The 12,536-nt window shown below is 45.2% G+C and overlaps 2 non-coding genes across 2 annotated transcripts; one reads left to right on the top strand and one right to left on the bottom strand.

The window, feature by feature from the left end:
• Positions 1-9,313: 9,313 nt before the first annotated feature.
• TRNAH-GUG (transfer RNA histidin (anticodon GUG)) lies at positions 9,314-9,385 on the bottom strand. Its single transcript has one exon. It is a non-coding gene; the product is annotated as a tRNA-His (tRNA).
• Positions 9,386-10,120: 735 nt separating this feature from the next.
• On the top strand, positions 10,121-10,192 carry TRNAH-GUG (transfer RNA histidin (anticodon GUG)). Its single transcript has one exon. It is a non-coding gene; the product is annotated as a tRNA-His (tRNA).
• The last annotated feature ends 2,344 nt before the right edge of the window (positions 10,193-12,536 follow it).

Here is a 12,536-nt window from a genome sequence, read left to right on the forward strand (position 1 = left end):
GCAAGACGTTACCTTGGGGAAAACAGGTTAAGGGTATAAGGGATCTCTCTGTATTACTTCTTAAAACCACATGTGAATCTACAACCATCTACAATAAAGTGTTTCCCTAAAGAAGAAAAAAAAAAACCCACAAATTCTCTTAGAGCATTTGACTTAAAGAAAACTGAGGGCAAAAGGAGTTCTTAACAGTTCTGATGATGTGGTAAAAAAAAAAAAAGGGAAGTCATCTAGATCCAGGGTGAGGCCAATGAACCATATAACCACAAATTCTTTGATACTCCTCCCTTCCAGAGGTAGAGCTTAACTTCCGTCCTTGGACTCCCCGGTGACGCCTTCTAATGAAAAGAATAAGGTGAGAGTGATAGTGGGTCACTTCTGAGACAAGTAGTTCAGAGTAGAAACAGAAATCGTTCCATTCTGAAATTCAGGAGTTGAAGTTGTTAGGTGCCACCTAGTCGGGTCTGACCCACAATGACCCTATGTACAACAGAACGAAACACTACCCCGTCCTGCTTCGTCACAATAATTGCTGTTTGAGCCCATTACTGTTACCACTGACACAATCCTTCTCATTGAGGGTCTTCCTCTTTTTCGCAAACCCTCTACTTTACCAGGCATGATGTCCTTCTCCAGGGACTGGTCCCCCCAATAACATGTCCAAAGTACGTGAGACAAAGTCTCTTATCATCCTTGCTTCTAAGGAGCATTCTGGCCTTACTTCCTCCAAGACAGATTTGCTCATTCTCCTGGCAGTCCATGGTATGTTCAATATTCTTCGCCAACACAAATTCAGAACCATCAATTCTTCTCCGTTCTTCCTTGTTCGTTGCCCAGCTTTTGCATGCATGTGATTGAAAAATTTAGGAGAAATTTGGGAAAAGTAAAACAGCCAAGTCAGTTTGTTGCAATCTTTGCTTTTGTCTCTTCCTGTTAACTTAAAATTACATTTGAAATGTGCACGTTCTGTCATCATGTCAGATTCTCAACCCTAACAGTGATAGCAGGATAACACAGCATGGATACATCTATTTTCATGCTGTTCTGACCTCAGTGACTGTAGGATACATTGTACCCTTGGTATCAGAGCTTCTTCTCAGGCCTCACATCCATTTCCTCCATCTAACATGCCCATACCCCCTTTTACCTTTGAGCTAAAGGTGAAATACTGTGGGTTTGATTTGAGGGGAGATTTCCTCCCTCTACTTCTAGATTAATCCCTAAACCCCAAAGTCAACAACCAGACTAGGGGCTTGCGATTCTCTCTTACCTGTCCTTTGAATTAAGACCCTGAAGGCTTTTGCCAGTACGTGGAGGATTTATATATACCGTGTATGTAACAGAGGCCTGGTGGCATAGTGGAAACCCTGGTAGTGCACTGGTTAAGAGCTATGGCTGCTAACCAAAAAGTTGGCAGTTTGAATCCACCAGGCACTCCTTGGAACGCTGTAGAGCATTTCTACTCTGTCCTATAGGGTTGCTATGAGTCGGAATCGACTTGACAGCAACAGGGTTTTTTTTTCTTTTTTTTGGTTTTGGTGACATAGTGGTTAAGAACTTGGCTGCTAACCAAAAGGCCAGGAGTTCAAATCCACCAGCTGCTCCTCAGAAACCCGATAGAGGCAGTTCTACTCTGTCCTATAGGGTAACTATGAATCAAAATGACTATGAGTCAGAATCGACTCGATGGCAATGGGTTTTTGTGTACATAATATACATTTACACATAATTGTCTGTACCTTACCTGTCTAAAACACAGATCTGATTGTGTCCCTACACTGCTTAAAAATGAGAGATTTAATGTCTGTAATAGAGCCCATCAATGACCTTCAAGAAATCTATGAATTACTGAAATTTTCTGCATAGATGCGTTATTTTGGAGAGCAAGCCTATGACTTTCAGAGGATCCCGAAAGCAGTTAGTTGCTGCAAAATTTAAAGAACCACCAGCCTCCAAGAAAAGGCCTGACTCAACAAGGGGCAAGAGATTCATTACAAAGTGGCTCCAATCTCTCTCCATCTGCTCTCCCCTGCACACATCACGCCGTAGCTATGACTTGCCTTTCCCTAAGCTACCTGTACGTTCATGCTTCCTTGCCTTTGCTTTTGCCATTCCCTCTGCCTAGAATACCCTCCCCCCCTCTCTGCCAGGAAACTTACTACGTGTGCCTTGGTACCCAGCTCAGATGTCACGTCCTGGTGAAATGAATGATCTAAGCTCCAACGTATCTTCAGTATACTTCTAGTCTAATTGTGATTATTTCTTCACTCTGAGACTAGCTCAGAATAAGAACAGGTCTTATTAAAATGTTTAATTTCTAGGGCCTAGCACAGATCATGCTAGGGGCTACTGTTTGGTGGATGGGTGTCAGGTTGGACCAGACAGAACAGGGACACTTCTCCTCTAAGCAGTCCTCTGCAGACCCGTACTCACAGGGCACCATTTCTTCTCAGCCTGATGCTTTGCTCTCCAGGCTCTGCAGTGGGCTCTTTTGTACTCTTAGATTTCACCGACCAGTAATATTTCAAAAATAATTTTGGGGACCAATATAGCATTGTCAACTTTTAATGTTTCCAAGTAAAAACTTTTTTTTCCAAAATTATCATTTCCCTTCTCCATCATTTTACAAAAGAAAAGTTCTTTTAAAACCCCCAGAGCAGGAAAGACAATCTCGGCCTAGAGGGCAGTTCTTTAAACTGAATACATTCAGTTTTTTGAAAAACTTTCCACATGGCCCTTATTTTTTCTCGTTCCATGATGAATAACTCATCCCAGTTCATTGGTTCTGGAATAATGTCTAGAAACCACTGGTGTTGACCTGTGCCTCTGAGAAGGGCTCCTGCGTTCTCCCTGACTCAGGAACGAGTCTCAGGCCTCGGGACAAAAACTAAAGTCCTGCACGGTCTCTCCATATCTTCTTTCTCTGGGTGCAGACAGACTGGCCAGAAACAGGAGTTAAACTAACGCGCTTACCACGAGCTAGCTTCCCGCTAATCGCTTTACACCTGTAGGTGGTTCACATCTCTGTTGACAAAGAGTGCAAGAAGTACAACTTTATTTTTCTCACTGAGTTTATTTGCTATTTGAACACCTATTTCACTGGGTGACAAACATACTCTTTGTCAATTCAGGGTCTCCCATGTTCTTTTCCTAGAGATCGCATCTTCCATCCAGTGGTGGGATTAAACCTCTCAAGGCCCTAAGCACTGAAAAGATTATGATGCTTCATTCATAACTGACATTTTTTAAAGTTATTTTATAGTTTATTATTTCCAACAAAGTTCTGGATTTGTTTTTGTTTCTGAAAATTACCACTCAGGTGTTTTTATTCTTTCAGAAAAAAAAAAAATTTTTTTTTTTTGGATGGATGCTTTGTTTTCCTAATGTCTTTGGCAAATTCTTGTTCTACCTACAGGATCATCTGACCCTGCTCCTCAGGCCTCAGCATCCACCTGTGAGCACTGGGTTCTCCTCACCCTGCCCATAAGAAGCCTCCTCAGATCTGCAGGCTCATTCGGGCCACTTCGGGGCCACTCTAGGTTAGGGTTTATCTCTTTAGCGTAAAGCTTTGATCCCTATGATGGCTATTATCAGTCATCATACCTTTATGCAGACAAGTCGCTGAAGGTACTGAGGGGCGGGCAACAGGCAGAAAACAGGAGGACACCCTAACACATCATTTTTCATTGACTCCAATGTTTCTTAGTAAGTTTTTGTTTAACTGTTTATTTTCTGACTCCTGCACCAGGATGTAAGGTCCATGAGGGGAGGACATCTGTCTTACTCATTACTACATCCCGGAACCTACAACAGTGCCAGGCACATCTTAGCCAAAAAAAAAAAAAAACCCATTGCCGTCGAGTCAATTCCGACTCATAGTGACCCTATAGGACAGAATAGAACTGCCCCATAGAGTTTCCAAGGAGTGCCTGGTAGATTTGAACTGCTGACCTTTTGGTTAACAGCTATAGCACCCAACCACTCTGCCACCAGGGTTTTGGGGCACATCTTAGGCCTTTAATACTCACTGATTGAGAAATAAGAATGAGTGAGATAAGGAAACACAAAGAGGCTGGAGGTTGTCAGAATGAGGGGACTGGAAGTGCTGAAAAAAAAACTTCAATCACTTTACAGTTCTTCTGGAAATCCTTCATGTCCGCCCTTCCTTGGAGGGTTGCCTTTCTCTGCTGCAGGAGATGCCTCTTCCTTCTATAGCATTTCTTGGGTGCTATCCTGGCTTGTGTTGTTTTCTGATTGTTGCCTGCAGGCTAGTATTTTCTTCCAGCTAGAAAATAAATTATTTGGGGCAGGAAATATCTGTAAGTGTACAACACCTTAAGAGCAAAAGATGCTAGTTTATTGAATGAATAAATGACTGCATGAATGAAAGTATGGAGCTCGAATCCTGAACACCCAGAGAATCCCTGTGAAATAAGCTCGGTGTTATAAAGGGTTAAATTCAAAGTGTTGTCTTTTAGATTAAATGCCTTTCCCAGCATCAGTTCTCCTTGCCCACAACCTGGGGTGCAGCGCCTCCCAGTGGAAATCCAGGTTTGCTGCCTCCCATCTTGATGCCTTCAAACATGAGCCCCTTGATCGTTCCTTTCCAGCTCTCCATCCTCTCACCCCTCAAACCTCAGTCTTACCCCTACTGATGAGGTCCAGTAGACTCGGGCAGGCCCCGTCAACTAACCCCAATTCCTCACAAGGTGAACAAAGAGGGGCTTCATAAGACCCAGGTAGTTCTGTAGCCTAGAGCAGCATTTCTCCAACTTTAATGTGCAGATGAATTACCGGCGGAGGATCTTGTTAAAATATTCTGATCCAGTAGTTCTGGAGTGTAGCCCAAGATTCTTAACTTCAAACAAGCTCCCAGGTGATACTGATGCTGCTGGTCCAGTCTGTAAAGCACCCCTGTGGTGACCGGCAGCTGCAGTGGTTCCCAGATAAGCTGTGTGACCAGAAAGCCACCGGGCTGATCGTTTAAGCAAACACTCTGAAGCTTATACATCCAAATGGCTCCTTCACAGTTTGTCCCTTAGAAGTCTGTGCATTTCTACTAAATATCTATATAGATATAGATGTTGTTGTTAGGTGCCATCGAGTCAGTTCTGATGCTTGAGCCCATTGTTGCAACCACTGTGTCATTCCATCTCATTAAAGGTCTTCCTCTTTTTCACTGACCCTCTACTCTACCAAGCATGATGTCCTTCTCCAGGGACTGGTCCTTCCTCATAACATGTCCAAAGTACGGGAGACAAAGTCTCGCCATTCTTTCTTCTAAGGAGCATTCTTGCTGCACTTTTTCCAAGACAGATTTGTTCACTCTTCTGGCAGTCCATGGTATATTCAACATTCTTCACCAATGCCACTTTCAGCAAGCAAGATTGTGTCATCTGCATATCATAGGTTGTTACTGAGTCTTCCTCCAATCCTGATGTTGTGTTTTTCTTCGTATACTCCAGCTTCTTGGATTATTTGCTCAGCATATAGATTGACAGAAATGATGCCAGAGATCACATGATAGAATTTTGCAAGACCAATGACTTATTCATTGCAAATACTTTTTTTCAACAACATAAACAGCAACTATACACGTGAACCTTGCCAGATGGAATACACAGGAATCAAATCAACTACATCTGTGGAAAGAGACTATGGAGAAGCTTAACATCATTAGTCAGAACAAGGCCAGGGGCCAACCTCTGAACAGATCATCAACTGCTCATATGCAAGCTAAAGTTGAAGCTGAAGAAAACTAAAAACAACTCCACGAGAATCAAAATAAGACCTTGCGAATATCCCAGCTGAATTTAGAGGCCATCTCAGGAATAGATATGATGCATTGAACACTAATGACCAAAGACCAGGTGAGTTGTGGAATGACATCAAGGACATCATACATGAAGAAACCAAAAGGTCATTAAAAAGACAAGGAAGAAAGAAAAGACCAAAATGGATCTCAGAAGGGACTCTGAAACTTGATATTGAACACAGAGTAGCTAAAGCAAACAAAAGAAATGATTGAGTAAAAGACTCGAACAGAAGATTTCGAGGTGCTGCTCAAGAAGGCTTGAATTTTTTCTTCGCTTCTTTTATTTTGAGAAATGCTGAGCATGTTCTTCCTTTTTCGGTTTTCTAACTCCAGATCTTTGCACATTTCATTATAATACTTTATTTTGTCTTCTTCTTTTTGTCTCTTTTACTTCATCATTTCTTCCGTTTGCTTTAGCTACTCTACATTCGAGAGCAAGTTTCAGAGTCTCTTCTGACATCCATTTTGGTCTCTTCTTTCTTTCCTGTCTTTTTAATGACCCTTTGCTTTCTTCATGTTTGATGTCATTCCACAACCAGTCTTGACGGTCTTGGGTCATTAGTGTTCAATGCATCAAATCTATTCTTGAGATGGTCTCCAAATGCAGCTGTGATGAACTCAAGGTCTTATTTTGATTCTTGTGGAGTTGTTTTCATTTTCTTCAGCTTCAACTTGCATATGAGTAATTGATGGTCTGTTCCATAGTCCACCCCTGGTCTTGTTCTGACTGAAGATGTTAAGCTTCTTCATAGTCTCTTTCCACAGATGTAGTCGATTTGATTCCTGTGTACTAAGCTATGTTACCCGTTAATTAGAGTTAGGGTTAGCTTAGAGGAATGCTATACCTCAGAGTAAAGAAAACAAAGAAGAAAAAAAAGCCAAACTGACTTAGAGTGGAGACTGAAAATCTGCAGAAACTAACAAATCCAACCAAGACTGGAACAGCTGGAGCTGGAATGTATAAGCAGAGAGTTCTTACAGCCCCCGTCTTTCCTGGTGCTGAAGCCTCATAGCTCCAACCCCAAACTAGGAGAGGGGTGGGGGAAAGACCACATGTCCAGAATCAGAAATTACAAAAGGTAAGTGCTGGTTTTAAAGAAACAAATGGAGGTGAAGGAGGAGGGGCGTGCAGGCGTGTGCTGAATGCTCAGGGCAGGTGTTCCAGGACAGCAGGGTCTTGATGAAGTCATTCCAGGCCAGGGTCTCTAGCTTTCAGTTTTGCTAGTCCAGAAATTCCATTGTGTCAGTGCACCCAGATATGAGTAGCCTTAAGGGAAGAGAACCACAGCAACCAATTTTTTTTTTTTAATTGTGATTTAGGTGAAAGTTTACAGAGTAAAATGGTTTCTCATTAAATAGTTAATACACAAATTGTTTTGTGACATTTGTTGCCAATCCCGTGGTGTGTCAACACTCTCTCTCCCAAGTTTCCTGTTTCCATTAGTCCAGTTTTACGGTCCTTTCCTGCCTTCTAGTCTATGCTTTTGGGCTGGTGTGCCCATTAGTCTTGTATACACGATTGAACTATAAAGCACGTCCCTCATGTGTTATTTTTGGCCCTATAGACCTGTCTAATCTTTGGCTGAAGGGTGAACCTCAAGAGTGGCTTCAATAGTGAGGGCCATACTCTCAGTGTTTCCACCAACCAGATTCTTTAAGAGTCTAAAGCAAAATGCCAACAGTGACAATAACAAGAGCCAACAAATCAGAAGCTTGTTCAGAGCAATGCTCTTCCCTGAAGGAAAGTCTACATGGGCAGTCTAATCACTGTCAAAAAGTCTGCTTTGTAGGCCTGAACTCAGAACAAAGGGAACTAATTGAATGACCTCAGAAGAGGATGTTATAATATTTTGAGGCACCCATCTCCAGGATAACTGTATACCTGCCAAGACGGCCAGCAGCCAGGAGTGGAGAAGAGCCTCCTTCCCTTCTGTTACTCTTCCTGCAATACGAAAATTTCAGTTCCATCTTTCCTGAGCACTCTGGCCTCAGAATACACTTTGGTCACCTTGAATGGACATGGATGGCTAGAGTGGATTACCCGAGATGGTGTATGTGTGTGGCTTTTGTTTTTTTGGTGTACTCTTTTTCCTTGTAATACTCTTAGACTCACTTCTCCTGACTTTCTCCCCAGATTCTAGAAGCAGCTTGTTTCCTAGAGCATGGAAGCACCTGTAGAGAGGAGCGAGGGTACGGGACAAGGCCATCAGGGGAAAAGCCAGAGCCTTCTTTTTCTTTCTTCCTACCCTGACACCTCATTCCAATCTGTAGATGTTAAAAACCTTCAGTGTAGTTATTTGATGAGTGGTCCAAGGCACAAAAGTCATCACATTCCTGTTGGCTGTTCTGTTTTTGTTGGTACAGTTAATTTTCTGGATATATAACCCTTAACTTTTTTTTTTTTTAACTTAGTCATCCAAAGTCTGGCAGGTTCCCAGGCTCACCTTTCCCCATTCTGTTCTGCTCATAGCACTCTCCTGGTCCAAGGTGACCTGTGGTGGGGCTTTAAACTCGTCAAATGAAAGGAACTGGGAGATGGGATACCTGGAAAAATTGTAGTCCACAGCAGCATCTTGCTTTGACACACTGTTCAGCAAGTCCTTGCTGATGGATCATTGGTAAAGAGAGCACAACCCCACTGCAAGGCCCATCTCTCCCAGGAATGCTCTTTGATAGATGTCACCACCTCCCAGCCCCATGGGAGGAGCTGGAGAGGCCCACTGCTCACTCGGTCTTATCTCATTCTCTCCTTGACAGTGACACCGTTGCCAGTCACCTGGGAGCCAAATCCAAAACTCACTTCCATTTTGCCCAGTGCCAAAAGACAGCCCAACGCTGAGTTGGGGTTTTTTAAGCGCACATAAAACAAACCAACAAATAAAACTAGCTTTAAACCTGTTTTTTTTTTTAAACCTGAGGTAGATGGAAAGAACCCTCCAGTAGAAAACACGGTGTCACCTACGGGGCTGTGGACGTGGAGCTACAACTCCGTCATTAGCACCCCTCAAAGCCCCCCTCAGATCGGCTGTAGGAACCAACGCCTCCACTGCAGTCACATTTTCTGCTTTTCACAGGATCTGAACCACGAATGCAAGGTACTGTCTACTCTGCACTCTCTAACCCTTAATAAACGTTTGCCTGTTGTTCTTACAAGCCCTACACCCAAAATACTGAGGTTGTAGCCAGTCTGAGGCTTTTAGACGACCAAATATATGATTTGGCCATTGACAGAGGCCAAATGATGAAAGAGAAGGGGTACCGGGCAGAAATGTCCTAAAGTAAAATAATTACATAATGGGGAAGAAGGGGGTTGGCTGATAAACCAGCAGATGAAGAATCAAAAAGAAAGGGAAAGGAAAGGCCCAGAGTACCCGGTCTCCGCAAAGCACTCGTAATTGCCACGGCGTAATTTCGCCCTTGCCCTAGTATTTAGTAGCCCAGCATAAAAGCAGGGCTTCCCAGATCTAAAAAGACGCCCTTGCCGTGCCATTGTTCCCACAATGCCGTGACTCGGATTCGAACCGAGGTTGCTGCGGCCACAACGCAGAGTACTAACCACTATACGATCACGGCGAGCTACCGGGACGCCACGAGCAGCCTGTGATCCGGTGTCATCCTAGGCGACCGCAGTTTTAGCATTCTTAAGTTTTTTACCGATTACCAGGACCTTCCGCACCTTGCGCCTATCCCGCCACGAAGCAGGGTGGCGGAAGGCCCTGCCCGGCCCTCGTGCCCCAGAGGGGTCTCTAGGTGGTGGGCGCGGCGCCGTGGGCTCCCCGCCCGAAGTCTCTGCTTGCCCGTCCTCCCGGACCGCGAGAGAGCGATGGTAAAAGTGCTCTGTGAACTACAGGCCCCCTATGAGGCCAGGCTCGCTGAGGCTCCCCCAGGGCCCCGCCGACGTGAGGCCCCAGGGTCGACCGGTGGTCCCGGGGGCCCTCTCACCCCCAAAATACATATCGGGGCTGCCGCACTATCTGGACGGACTCCTGTTGGGACTGGGCTGTCCCTTAAATTCTTCAGGATGGAAATCAGTTCTGACACACCCGCACACCCTCCTCCGAGGCCTGGGGGAACAGGAACCTCGAGCACAGCTCCCACCGTCGCGCGCCGCCAGACGCGGTCGGAGCGCCAGCGCGGGCCCGACGCTGGAAGGCAGGGGAGGCCACTGCGCCTGCGCGTGCTCAGGGGGCGGCGAGCCGGAGCTGGGCTGGAACCAGCGGTGATGAATCAATGTCATTTCAAGGGGGCGGGACTTTCAACAGAGAACCCTACCCGCCAGGACCAAGGCTTGCGAGTCCCCAGTAGCTTGCCGTGATCGTATAGTGGTTAGTACTCTGCGTTGTGGCCGCAGCAACCTCGGTTCGAATCCGAGTCACGGCATTGTGAAAAACAATAGTACGGCAGGGGATATGTCTTTTTATTACTTTCCTTCATTTTTATCCCGAGTCGGTAACATTCTCAAAAACAGGCCCTCACCCCTCTGTGACCGTTGTAAAGGTCATTTACACCAACTGGCGAAGTTGGATTTCCGAAGACCATACGCCTCCGGTTCTCCTGGGGGTATGCGCCCTATCATTCTTAGAGTCAAAACACAGAGGCTGATAAGTGTTGTAATAAGACATGTATATACAAGTTTCCATGGAAGGATTGAAAACGGATTCCTAGTAGAATCAGCAGAATAGGAATTTGTCAATCAGCCAGGATAATCCCATGTGCAAAAGCTTATTATTGTTTTCCGTGTTTGCGCTTTAGGTGAAAGTTTACAGTGCAAATTAGTTTCTTATTAAACAATTATTTCACGTTGTTTTGTGACATTGGTTGCCAACCCTGCGACGTGTCAACACTCCCCCCTTCTCCCTTTTGGGTTCCCCATTTCCATTCGTCCAGCTTTTCTGTCTATTCCTGCCTTGTCGTCCTTGCCCCTGGGGTTGCTGTGCCCATTTAGTCTGGCATACACAGTGGTTGTTTGTTTTACAGGCCTTTCTAATCTTTGGCTGAAGGGTGATCCTCAGGAGTGATTTCAGTACTGAGTTAAAATGGTGTCTGGGGGCCATAATCTCCCGATTTCTCCAGTCTCTGTCAGGCCAGTAAGTCTGGTCTTTTTGCGTGTGAGTTAGAATTTTGTTCTACATTTTTTCCAGCTCTTCCCGGACCCTCTATTGTGATCCCTGTCAGAGTAGTTGGTGGTGGTAGCCAGGCGACATCTAGTTGTGCTGGACTCAGTCTGTTGGAGGCTGTGATAGTTGTGATCCATTAGCTCTTTGGACTAGTCTTTCCCTTGTGTCTTTGGTTTTCTTCATTCTCCCTTGCTCCAGATGGGGTGAGACCAGGGGAGAATCTTAGATGGCTGCTCACAAGCTTTTAAGACCTCAGACTCTACTCACTGAGGTAGGATGTAGGGCGTTTTCTTTATAAACCCTATGTTAAGCCAGTTGAGCTAGATGTCCTCTGAGACCATGGTCCCCAGTCCTCAGCCCAGTAACTCGGTCCCTCAGGGAGTTTGGATGTATCTATGAAATTCGGTGACTTTGTCTTGGTCAAGTTGTGCTGACAATGCCCAGCATTGTGTACTGTCTTACCCTTCACCCAAGTCACCACTTATCTATTGGCTAGTTAGTGTTTTTCCCTCCTCACCTCTCCCCCCCTCATAACCATCAAAGATACCTTTACATGAGTTTTCGTAATAGTGGTCTCATACCTGTCCTTGTGTGTAGTGGTCTCATACCTGTCCTTTTGTGATCGACTTTTTTCACTCTGCATAACGTCCTCCAGATTTATCCATGTTGTGAGATATTTTGCAGGTTTGTCATTGTTCTTTATATTGTGTAGTATTCCATTGTGTGTATATACCATAGTTTGTTTATGCATTCATCTGTTGATGGACATCTAGGTTGTTTCCATCTTTTTGCTATTGTGAATAATGCTGCAGTGAGCATGGTTGTGCATATGCCTATTCGTGTGACAGCTCTTATTTTTCTAGGATACACTCCTAGAACTGGGATAGCTGCGAGTATGGTATTTCTATTTCTAGCTTTTTAAGGAAGTGCCACATCATTTTCCAAAATGGTTGTGCCATTGTGCATTCCCATCGGCAGGGCATAAGAGTTCCAATCTCCCCACAGTCCCTCCAATATTCGTTATTTTCTGTTTTTTTTTTTTTTTCCATTAATGCCAGTAATGTCGGGGTTGCAAAGACTTTTGAAGTAAGTCTTGAAAAGGAAATTCCCTTTTGTTAAGTCTTCTGTCTTCCCGCCCCCACATCGCCCAAAGGCTCTGGCTTGACAGGCAGTAGGCGCTTCTCAAGCACCTGTTGAGCGAATCAGAGAATGGGGAACGACTCCAAGGGAGGGCCAAGAAATGAAGGTGGGAAAAGGAGACGAATTTCCTGCAGTCTAGAGGTAGAAGTGGGAGAGGTGGCGTGAAAAGGTTCCAGTCGTGTTCAGAAGAAGCCTCTGCCGGCTCTGCGAAGGGAGGGTTAACGGAAGCAGGTGACGGTGGAGACGGATGGTCACTCTGCATTCACCTGTCAGATACCAACGGCACGTTCTCAATTTAGCAAATAGCCTACTGTGTACTCGACCCTGTTTAGGCGCCGTGGGAGCGGGAGCGCTGACGGACGCGAAGAAAGCTCAGAGCCCGCTCCGCCGGCCCCGCAGAGGCACAGCAGAGGCGGGTACCCGGCGGCGGGCAGAGGCACAGCAGAGGCGGGCACCCGGCGGCGGTA

Source organism: Loxodonta africana, chromosome 10, assembly GCF_030014295.1.
Source record: "Loxodonta africana isolate mLoxAfr1 chromosome 10, mLoxAfr1.hap2, whole genome shotgun sequence".
Taxonomy (NCBI): Eukaryota; Metazoa; Chordata; class Mammalia; order Proboscidea; family Elephantidae; genus Loxodonta; species Loxodonta africana.